This window comes from Cololabis saira, chromosome 4, assembly GCF_033807715.1.
Source record: "Cololabis saira isolate AMF1-May2022 chromosome 4, fColSai1.1, whole genome shotgun sequence".
NCBI classification, from domain to species: domain Eukaryota; kingdom Metazoa; phylum Chordata; class Actinopteri; order Beloniformes; family Belonidae; genus Cololabis; species Cololabis saira.
Window position 1 is genome coordinate 47,688,213 of NC_084590.1, and position 10,643 is coordinate 47,698,855.

A 10,643-nucleotide genomic window follows, 5' to 3' on the forward strand; every position below is an offset into this window, starting at 1 on the left:
GGTACCCGTATGTAAATAAATTCTGATTGATTTTTAATGAGGAGTTGTTTGTGTTTCATACAATTTTGGTCACATTGACTGTTTGACAGAGACAGTGCCGAACTCTTTAAGAGCCTTCAACATTATTCACCAGGAATAATAGAACCTTCTGGTTATTCTGGTGGAATAATCCCTAATTTACGAGACTGATTTCTGCTGTTAAAAGTTATCATTTTCCTGGTTAAGGCCCAGGTGGTGCCCCTACGAGGATTATTATCATTTTGATAATTCAATTTGATAAATAGTCGACTTTATTAATTATTAATAATTGTTGAATAAAATGTTAATAACCTTTTGATAACTGGACAGCTAAGCTACCCTGTGGCACAACACCAGGTAAGTTACACACGAGTGGAACTGCAACAATCTTACAATAAACCACGTGAACATATAAAGGTAGGAGCACAAAGATGTAACCTGTCAATCACAATGTCAGCCTTGGTTCTGTTAGAGGAACCTGCTGATGCAGGATCAGTAGCGAGTCTTCAGGGACCACGTAGATGTGCTGGTCCAGGACTAAGACTGGACCATCAGCTGGTTCAGGTACCAAGAGGATCTTCTGGATCTCTGCCCTGAACTGGACCAGCTGCTCCGGTTCAGACCAACATGATGCTTTCAGCTGGAGCTGCTGACAGGTCGGACATCTGTCGCCATGACGGCCGTATGGGACGACTACACGAGATAAAAGAAATATCCTAAAACATCAATAACTACGTCTGAGCAGACAAACATTAAAGAACCGGTTCTTTAAAGTTGTCTTTTAAATTAAAAGTAACATGTCACTGAAAGGTTGGTTGGTACAAACTGATGTGAAACAGCAATATATGACTAAAGTTTTTATTGAATGTTTGGGCTACTTTCAGAGTCTTATATGGAGTCGGCTGCAGGACTATAGAAAGTGTTAGACCGGTCTCTCCTCCTGCAGCTGCAATAATCCGAGTGGATGAATCTGATCGTGATGCTTCATGTTTTAAATATGAGTTTATGTTGTTCACACTGTTACACAGAGGTGATCACGAACATCCACAATGCAAACTATGAGACTCAATACACGTGTACATTGGGCTTAATCCGTTAGTATATCATACGCGTGACAGTAAAACGGAACAAGGAGCTGTTTTTCGTCCCACCAACTTAAGTTCTGGTGTCGGTTCTTAAATTACAAACAAGAAAAAAAAAGACTGTAATGATGCACTAACGCTAAATATTAACATTCACAAAACTTTACGGACATAATAAACCCACAACTCTTCACAGAACTGCATGTGCACTCGACTCCACGTTGATTGTGATGTTCAAAGAAACGTGCGTGGATTTGGGCGTATGCACAGTTTTGAACATCTGAATTTTTTTTTTGCGTACGCAAGAATTCCAACCACGTACCAACGTTGAAATCCACGCACTCTTTGTAAATGAGGTCCCAGTTGTGCAAATTCTCCCACTTAAAAAGATCAAAGACACCTGTCATTTTCATCACAGCACAACAACTTAAAATCACATTGTCTGATTTTTAAAGAATATATTTCCAAATTATAGTGGAAAATAAGTATTTCGTCAATAACAAAAGTTCATCTCAATACCAATTATACTATAATTATACTATACTAATACTTATACCCTTTGTTGGCAATGACAGAGGTCAAATGTTTTCTGTCATTCTTCACAATGTTTTCACACACTGTTGCTGGTATTTTGGTCCGTTCCTCCATGCAGATCTCCTCTAGAGCAGTGATTGGTAAAACCTACAGAAGTAAAGCTATGATAGCATGTCAGAACTATGTAATGGAATGTATCACAGTATTAATAGAAATGGAGAAATCTAAAAATATACTAGTAAACTGTGTCTACAGAATACCAGGATCTTGTGTTGAAATATTCAAAGAGAAGCTATCGGTTATATATGAAAAAATAAACAGAGTGACTGTAAGAGCAGATTATAAGGTGCTGATTGGCTGATGTGTGATGGCAAAACCTATTTAGCCCGTGAACCTTTGATGGCTCAACAGGTGTGTTTCCGACTGGCAGGAGGAAACAGTTTTCGACCGCACGCACGCATGTACGCACTGATTGACATGCAATACCAGGCTGATGATTGTTTGTAACTGGAAAACTGAACTACGTGAGTGTCAAAATAAATCAATATTGTGCATCGCAAAGAAAGTTGAAATGGACATTCATTCATCATGCACCTGGCATCCATAAAGTAAGCGCGTCAAAAAGGTTCTTCCGTCGAAATATACCTCAGTGGCCTAAAGCGTTGGCTTGGCTTCTACAATTAAAGTGGAAAACTGTTTGAATAATGGACAACTGCAGTCTCAAGTTGGACTTTTGTCGCGTTTTGGTGGTGGACACCAGAGGATAGAGCCGTGCGAAGGTTCTGAGCGAGGAGCGGCTGATCAGCTGATTGTCATTTGCTCACCTGGCGACTGGAGACGCGGGTGAATGATCTACGCTGCTGGGGGATCCACTGCGCTGCTGGAGCGCCGCTGGGGATCTACGCTGCTGGAGCGTCTGCGCTGCTGAGAACCTGCTGGATGATCTACGCTGCTGGAGCGTCTGCGCTGCTGAGAACCTGCTGGAGGATCTACGCTGCTGGAGCGTCTGCGCTGCTGAGAACCTGCTAAAAGATCTGCGCCGCTGGAAGATCTGCGCTGCTGAGAACCTGCTGGAGGATCTACGCTGCTGGAGCGCCGCAGGAGGATCTACGCTGCTGGACCATCTACACTGCTGAGAACCTGCTGGAGGATCTGCGTTGCTGGGGCGCTGGTGAAGGAGCGACGCTGAAGGAGCGACGCTGCTGAGACGCTGAGGAGCTTCACGTGGACGCGGCTTCAAACAGAGATCCATAGGTATGTGTTGCTACACTTACAAACATGGCCATCTAAAAAGAAAAGTGTGCACACATAAAAGCGTAATTCCAATGATTTGGTTGCCGAAGTAAAACATTTGACTGTTGGGGGAAATCAGTGACAGCTGTCGGACTTTTAAATGGAGGACAAAACGTTGAATGTTGGCACATTGTCGGGTGTCAGTGTGCCAGCTGCTGCTGGCAGATCAGACTCTGTGGCCGGCTGCAGTGACACACGGAGAAGCCAACGTGTGGTCAAACTCACTGTTAAAGGACTCGCTGAAAAGATTGATAGATTGCAAAAGGATAGAAAAGCCAAACTAAACAGAGCAAGCGCTTTAAGGGAAACGATACGAGCTTCAATGCAAAGTACTAATACATCTAAGGTACAAAAATGTCTTGATGGGTTTATCGAACTGTGTGATGAAATGAGATGCATGCATGATTCTTTAATGATTTTGTTACCACATGAAGAAAAGGAAAGGCATGAAATCTGGTTTAAAGCCAAAATGATGCACAATGATGAATTTATTGACAATGTTGGTAAATGGATGAGTTATGATGAAAATCATGCGTCAGAAATCGAAAATGATGGTAATAATGATGTTGAACATGATGATATTGAACCCAATGACAGTGTTTCAAATGTGAGTAAACATTTAATCAAAAGTGTAACGAGTAGCAGGTCAAGTACTACTTTCTCTGTAAAAATAAGAGCAGCAGCAGAAAGAGCTGCAGTCATGGCCCGTATGGCAGCCTTAAAGGAAAAACATGCACTGGATGAACAGGAGCAACAAATAAGAAGGAAACGGGAACAGCTCGAGCTGGCAACTGAGCTTGCTGCGTCTGATGCTAAGTTAGCAACGTTAGAGGCTATGGATGGACAGGGGCTCCCTCAGGCACCAACAGACGGTATGAGCTCTTATTTTGAAAGAGAAAAGAAGAAACCGGCACAAGACATGCTCAACCCCATGGCAAAGGAATATGTGCCTGCAGCCTGTGAAGCACAGAAGCAAAAGGATTGGTCAATGCCACAAAATAAACATCAAGCAATGGACATGAAAATAAAACACAAAAACACACACAATTTAGCATCTGTGGAAATGTCAAGTGTTTTGCAGCCCGAACAAACAACTGCATGGGTGACACAGAATAGGAGGCAACAAATAGATCGTGTTCAAAATGATCAGATTTCATTTGGTGATGTCGTCAGTATAATGTGCAAGCAAAATGAAATCACAGCTTCCTTAGTTAACCAACAACGCCTGCTTTCTCTGCCCCCACGAGACATTCCTGTGTTTGAGGGAGATCCATTTCAATATAGAGCTTTTATTAAAGCATTTGAACAAGGTGTGGAGGACAAAGCAAGCAAGGCTGACTGTTTGTACTACCTGGAACAGTTCACCAGAGGCCAGCCAAAGGAACTAGTGCGAAGTTGTCAACATATGGACCCTGAACGTGGCTTCATTGTAGCTAAAGCTCTGCTTAAAGAACATTTCGGCAACGAATATAAAATTGCCATAGCATACACGGAAAAAGCTTTAGCTTGGCCAGCAATAAAGTCAGATGATGTTGAATCTTTGCAAACCTATGCTTTGTTCCTACGTGGATGCTGTAATGTGATGGAAGAGCTTCCTCATATGCAGGAACTGGACATGCCAAGCAATATGAAAACAGTTGTTTCCAAGTTGTCATATAAACTCCGTGAAAAATGGAGATCGATTGCTCATGACATTATGGAAAAATACAACCATAGGGCTCATTTTAGTGATGTTGTTGCATTTTTGGAGAAAAATGTGAGGATACTTTCAGATCCAATTTTTGGAAATATTGCGACACATGTGTCACAGACTGTATCTGTTGTAAAGCCCTGTAATAATTTCAAAATGCAAGCAAAGACGTTCAGAGGGAAAGGAAGTAGTTTTGCCACTACAGTGATATCTACTACATCTGAAAATACAAGCGATGTTAAGAAACAGGAACTTTTGTATTGTCCCTGCTGTTCACGTTCCCACCTTTTGGAGAAATGCCAGCAGTTCCAATGTAAAAATCACAGGGAGAAAATCCGATTCGTAAAAGAAAAGGGAATATGTTTTGGATGCTTAAGAGTTGGACACATGAGCCGTGACTGCAACAAAAGCTTGGTTTGTGAGGTTTGTGATCAACAGCATCCTACTGTACTTCATATAACAAAGGTCAATGCTGAGTCACAACAGGCAGGTGAGCCAGCAGGAGTGAATCCATCTACTTCTTCCCATACATGTGGACGCACAGGGGTCGAAATTGATTGCTGTAGTCTTTCCATTGACCCAGTGCAGGTCAAGTCCACAAAGGGAACTGAAATAATTCAGACGTACGCATTTCTTGATCCTGGTAGCACCGCTACATTTTGCTCTGAAAACCTCATGCAGCGATTAAACATCACAGGAAAAAGAACTTGCTTTCTCTTAAAAACGATGGGACAGGAGAAGGTTGTTCCCACTTGTGTTTTGTTTGGAATGGAGATTGCAGGCCTTGAAGGAAATAACTTTTATCCCTTGCCTGAAGTTCTCACACAGAGGGAGATGCCAGTCACTCCAGACAACATTGTCACTGCTGCTGATCTGAAAAGGTGGCCTTATTTGTCCAAGGTTCACATTTCCCCTATAAAGGCCAATGTCGACCTATTGATAGGAACCAATGCGCCCAGGTTATTGGAACCATGGGAGGTGGTGAACAGTTGTGGATCAGGTCCATACGCTATAAGAACAGTGTTGGGCTGGGTCATCAATGGGCCTTTAAGTGGAATTGGCAGCACTAGTGAAAAGAAGCTCTCCCCCGTAATGGTAAATAACATTTCTGTCTCTAACTTGGAAGTCATGCTGAACAATCAGTATAAACATGACTTTAACGAACGGCCCTTCGAGGACAAAGGGATGTCTCAAGAAGATGTTAGGTTTATGGACATTATGGAATCCTCTGCAACTCTACAGGATGGGAGATATTGCATGAAGTTGCCCTTTAAGAAACCAGATGTTCATTTGCCAAATAGCTTCAAGGTGGCAGAGCAAAGGATACTTGGACTGAAGAAAAGGTTTATGGGCAACCCAGGGTTTTATAGGGAGTATTCAAGTTGTTTAAACAACGTCATTGAAAAGGGGCATGCAGAAAAGGTGCCTCCAGAGCAGTTGCAAGGCAGACCAGGAAAAGTATGGTACATACCCCACCACGGTGTTTATCATCCTAAAAAAGGCTCTCTTCGTGTGGTTTTTGATTGTGGAGCCACGTATCAAGGCACGTCATTGAACAGTGAACTGTTACAAGGGCCAAATCTTACCAGTTCACTGCTTGGAGTCCTCACTCGGTTCAGGCAGGAGCCGTTGGCAAGTATGGGTGACATCCAGGCTATGTTTTACCAGGTGAAGGTTGCAGAACAAGACAGGGATTTTCTGCGCTTTCTCTGGTGGCCGGATGGAGACCTCAGAAAAGAACTAGAAGAGTTTAGAATGACAGTGCACCTGTTTGGGGCAGTCTCCTCTCCTAGCTGTGCTAGTTATACGCTCAGAAAAACTGCTGACGACAATAGCTCTGACTTTTCTGCAGAAACTGTTCAAGCTGTTAAGAAAAACTTTTATGTGGATGACTGTTTGTTGAGTTTGAGCTCTGAGGAGGCAGCAGCGCAACAAATCAAAGAGCTCAGTGCTCTTTGCAAGAGAGGTGGCTTTGTTTTAGAGAAATGGGTGAGCAACAGTCGTTCAGTGCTGCAGACCATCGCTGAAGATCAGTTGGCAAAGGGCGTTAAAGAGCTTGATCTGGACAGAGATAAACTCCCCATTGAGAGAGCTTTAGGTCTGCTCTGGTGCATCGAGTCAGACTCATTTAAGTTTAAGATGGAAGTAAAACAGCAGTCTTTAACTCGGCGTGGAATGTTGTCTACAACCAGTTCTGTGTATGATCCTCTGGGATTTCTGTCACCAGTAACTCTGTCTGCTAAGATGCTTCAGCAAGAGCTCTGTAGGAGAAGTTGTGGGTGGGACTATGCTATACCACCAGACATCTTGTATCATTGGGAAGTGTGGCTACAGGAAGTTAAGCTACTGTCATCATTTAAGGCTGAACTGTGCTTAAAACCGAGAGGCTTTGGTGACCCCATATGCAGCCAACTGCATCATTTTGCAGATGCCAGCAAAGATGGCTATGGGACAGTTAGCTACATCAGGCTGAAGAACTCAAGAGATGAGGTTCATGTTACATTTCTTTTGGGTAAAGCTAGAGTCACCCCTCTAAAGGCTGTAACAATTCCACGTTTGGAACTGACTGCTGCTGTCCTGGCGGCTAGAGTGGATGTTATGTTAAGGGCAGAGCTGCAGATCCAGCTGAATGAGTCTGTGTTTTGGACCGATAGTACGTCAGTTTTGAAGTACATCAATAATGAAGACAAGCGGTTCCATACATTCGTGGCAAACAGGGTCTCAGCCATAAGAGAGGTCTCAAGCCCTTCTCAATGGAGGCACATTGGCTCCAAAGACAATCCAGCTGATGTTGCATCCAGGGGGATGAGGGCGGCAGACTTTCTAAAAGATCAAAGGTGGTTGGAGGGACCCAGGTTTCTCTGGAAATCTGAGATAGATTGGCCAGCAAATCATCATGGTGCCAAGGTGGATTCTGAGGATCCTGAGGTTAAAAAGGATGCCTATGTGAACGCCACTGTTTTTGATGCACTGAACGCCACTGACCACCTCATGAGCTACTTTTCAGATTGGAGAAAGCTTAGAGTGTCAGTAGCTTGGTTTCTGAGACTGAAAAATCATCTGTTGGAGCTCAGTCATCAGAGAAAGGATTTCAATGCTGCTAAAACACAAACTGGTCAAAAAGGAGAAAGGGCCGCTGTTAAGCTGAAGAGTAGCATGTTGACACCAAAAGATTTGGCAGAAGCTGAATTGGCTATCATTCGCTACTGTCAGCATCAAAGATTTGCAAATGAGATTTCCTCTCTGTTATCTGAGAGAGGTACAGTAAGCAGACAAAGTTCCATCTACAAGCTTGATCCCATTTTAGAAAATGGACTCTTAAGAGTTGGAGGGAGGTTAAGCAAAGGAGCAATGCCTTCGGAGGAAAAACATCCCCTCATCCTTTCCAAGGATCAGCATATTGCCATGCTTATTCTCAGAAACATTCACCAATGTTTGGGACACAGTGGGCGAAACCACACATTATCTACACTCAGGAGGAAATATTGGATTACCAAAGCCAATGCAGCTGTGAGGAAGATTATATCTCAGTGCAGTTATTGTAGACGCCTCAATGGCAGAGCCATGGAACAAAAGATGGCGGATCTTCCAAAGGAGAGAATTGTTCCAGACTTGCCTCCATTCACAAATGTTGGCGTTGATTATTTCGGACCTGTGGAGATAAAAAGAGGCAGAACAACCTGCAAACGATATGGTGTGTTGTTTACCTGTATGGCCAGTCGAGCAGTTCATCTGGAGGTGGAAGTGTCACTGGAAACTGATGCCTGCATAAATGCAATACGACGCTTTATCAGCAGGAGAGGTCAAGTTGTCCATATTAGGTCAGATAATGGAACAAATTTTATTGGAGCTGAGAGAGAGCTGAGACAAGCTCTTAACGAATTAAATCATGAGCGCATTCAAGGAGCTTTGATGCAAGCTGGAGTTGAATGGAGCTTTAATCCTCCAGCCGGGTCTCATCATGGTGGAGTTTGGGAGCGTATGATACGCATAGTAAGGCGCGTTCTTAACTCTGTTTTACACCAGCAGACGCTTGATGATGATGGGCTCCACACTGTTATGTGTGAGGCAGAAGCCATTCTCAATGACCGTCCACTCACACAGCTATCGGACGATCCAACTGATTTGGAAGCGCTCACTCCCAACCATCTCCTTCTTTTGAAAGGAAAACCAGCTTTGTCACCTGGAGTTTTCAGATCCTCTGACATGCACGTGAAACGTCGCTGGAGACAAGTTCAGGTTATTTCAGACTTGTTTTGGAAACGATGGATTCGCGAATATCTGCCATTGTTGCAAGAAAGACAAAAGTGGAATCAAAGAAAACAGAGTTTGGCTGTTGGAGATGTTGTTGTCGTCATGGATTCCTCAGCGCCTCGTGGTTCCTGGCTTCTTGGAAAGGTGTTGGAGATTTTTCCTGATGCAAAGGGCATGGTGCGTTCTGTGAAACTACAGACTAAAAACAGTGTTATTGAGAGACCTGTGACTAAACTTTGTCTGGTACAAGAAGTGTAAATTGGGCCATTATTAATACATTTTTCATGTATGTTAATATCTTGCTCTTATTATTGTCTGTATTGAATTGTCATGTCTGCCGGCCATGCCAATTAGGGGTCTGTGTGTAAGAGCAGATTATAAGGTGCTGATTGGCTGATGTGTGATGGCAAAACCTATTTAGCCCGTGAACCTTTGATGGCTCAACAGGTGTGTTTCCGACTGGCAGGAGGAAACAGTTTTCGACCGCACGCACGCATGTACGCACTGATTGACATGCAATACCAGGCTGATGATTGTTTGTAACTGGAAAACTGAACTACGTGAGTGTCAAAATAAATCAATATTGTGCATCGCAAAGAAAGTTGAAATGGACATTCATTCATCATGCACCTGGCATCCATAAAGTAAGCGCGTCAAAAAGGTTCTTCCGTCGAAATATACCTCAGTGGCCTAAAGCGTTGGCTTGGCTTCTACACTGACTATTTGCACCCAGGGTACAAGTAGCAAGCCCCCATCAGCTGAGCTATTCACACCCTGTTGACAAATGAAAAACAAATGTGTTGCCCATGTGCATGTGCACCAACGTGTCTGCACTGGAAGGAGCAATTTTCATTTGTTCACATTTCACTGCCCTGTGATGAAGAAAGAACGAAGAAAACCATTCTGAAACGGAATTCAGAGGTAACGTTACATTTTGTATTTGTACGGAAGAGTATCAGGGCCACGCAGGAGAAATATTATTTGACAGGGGAAGATTCTTTTTTATTGTGCACTGTGAGAAAAAAGTTGAAATGTCAAGAAAAAAGTCAAAATGTCAAAATTAATGTTGAAAAATAAATTTGAGAAAAAAGTCGAAATGTAGAGAATAAAGTTGAAATACATGTAAACTATTAATAAGTACCACATTTGATTATTTACTGTACATTTGTTTATTTACTGTTTGCTACTTTTTAAATCTGGTATGGGTACAGTGAGCGAAATAACTGAAGTCAAATTCCTTGTCGGGCAACGCTCAAACTTGGCCAACAAAGCTGATTCTGATTCTGATTCTGGACATACGAGGAATTTGTTTTGGCGTAGTTGTTGCAACAGATTTTTCTAAATATGGAGATATGGACCCGTAGTTTTTTTAACAGTATAAACAATATCAAAACATGTAATGGAATTAGCAGTATATGAGTTACTATAGTAGTAGATGAAAGAGCGGTCCAACAATATACAAGTGATCACAGTGCAAGTTTCCAAAGTGCGAGCTGAGCATCAATGTGATAGAAAAGTAGCATGCTTAAAATACAATGACCATTTCAACGTTTTCAACACTAATGACCCCTCAGTGAATATATATATTTTTTTGGTTTTAACAGTTCTTATGCTGACTAAACTTAAACAACAGTTTAAACAGAAGTCTTTAATTCGGTGTGTGTGCAGCAGTAAGGATGGCAGATAATAAAGACAGTTTCAGAGCAGAAGGTGAAGACTTGACCCAAACATGTAGGAGCGTCTTTGGTTTTAAACTTACATCATGAGTTTAA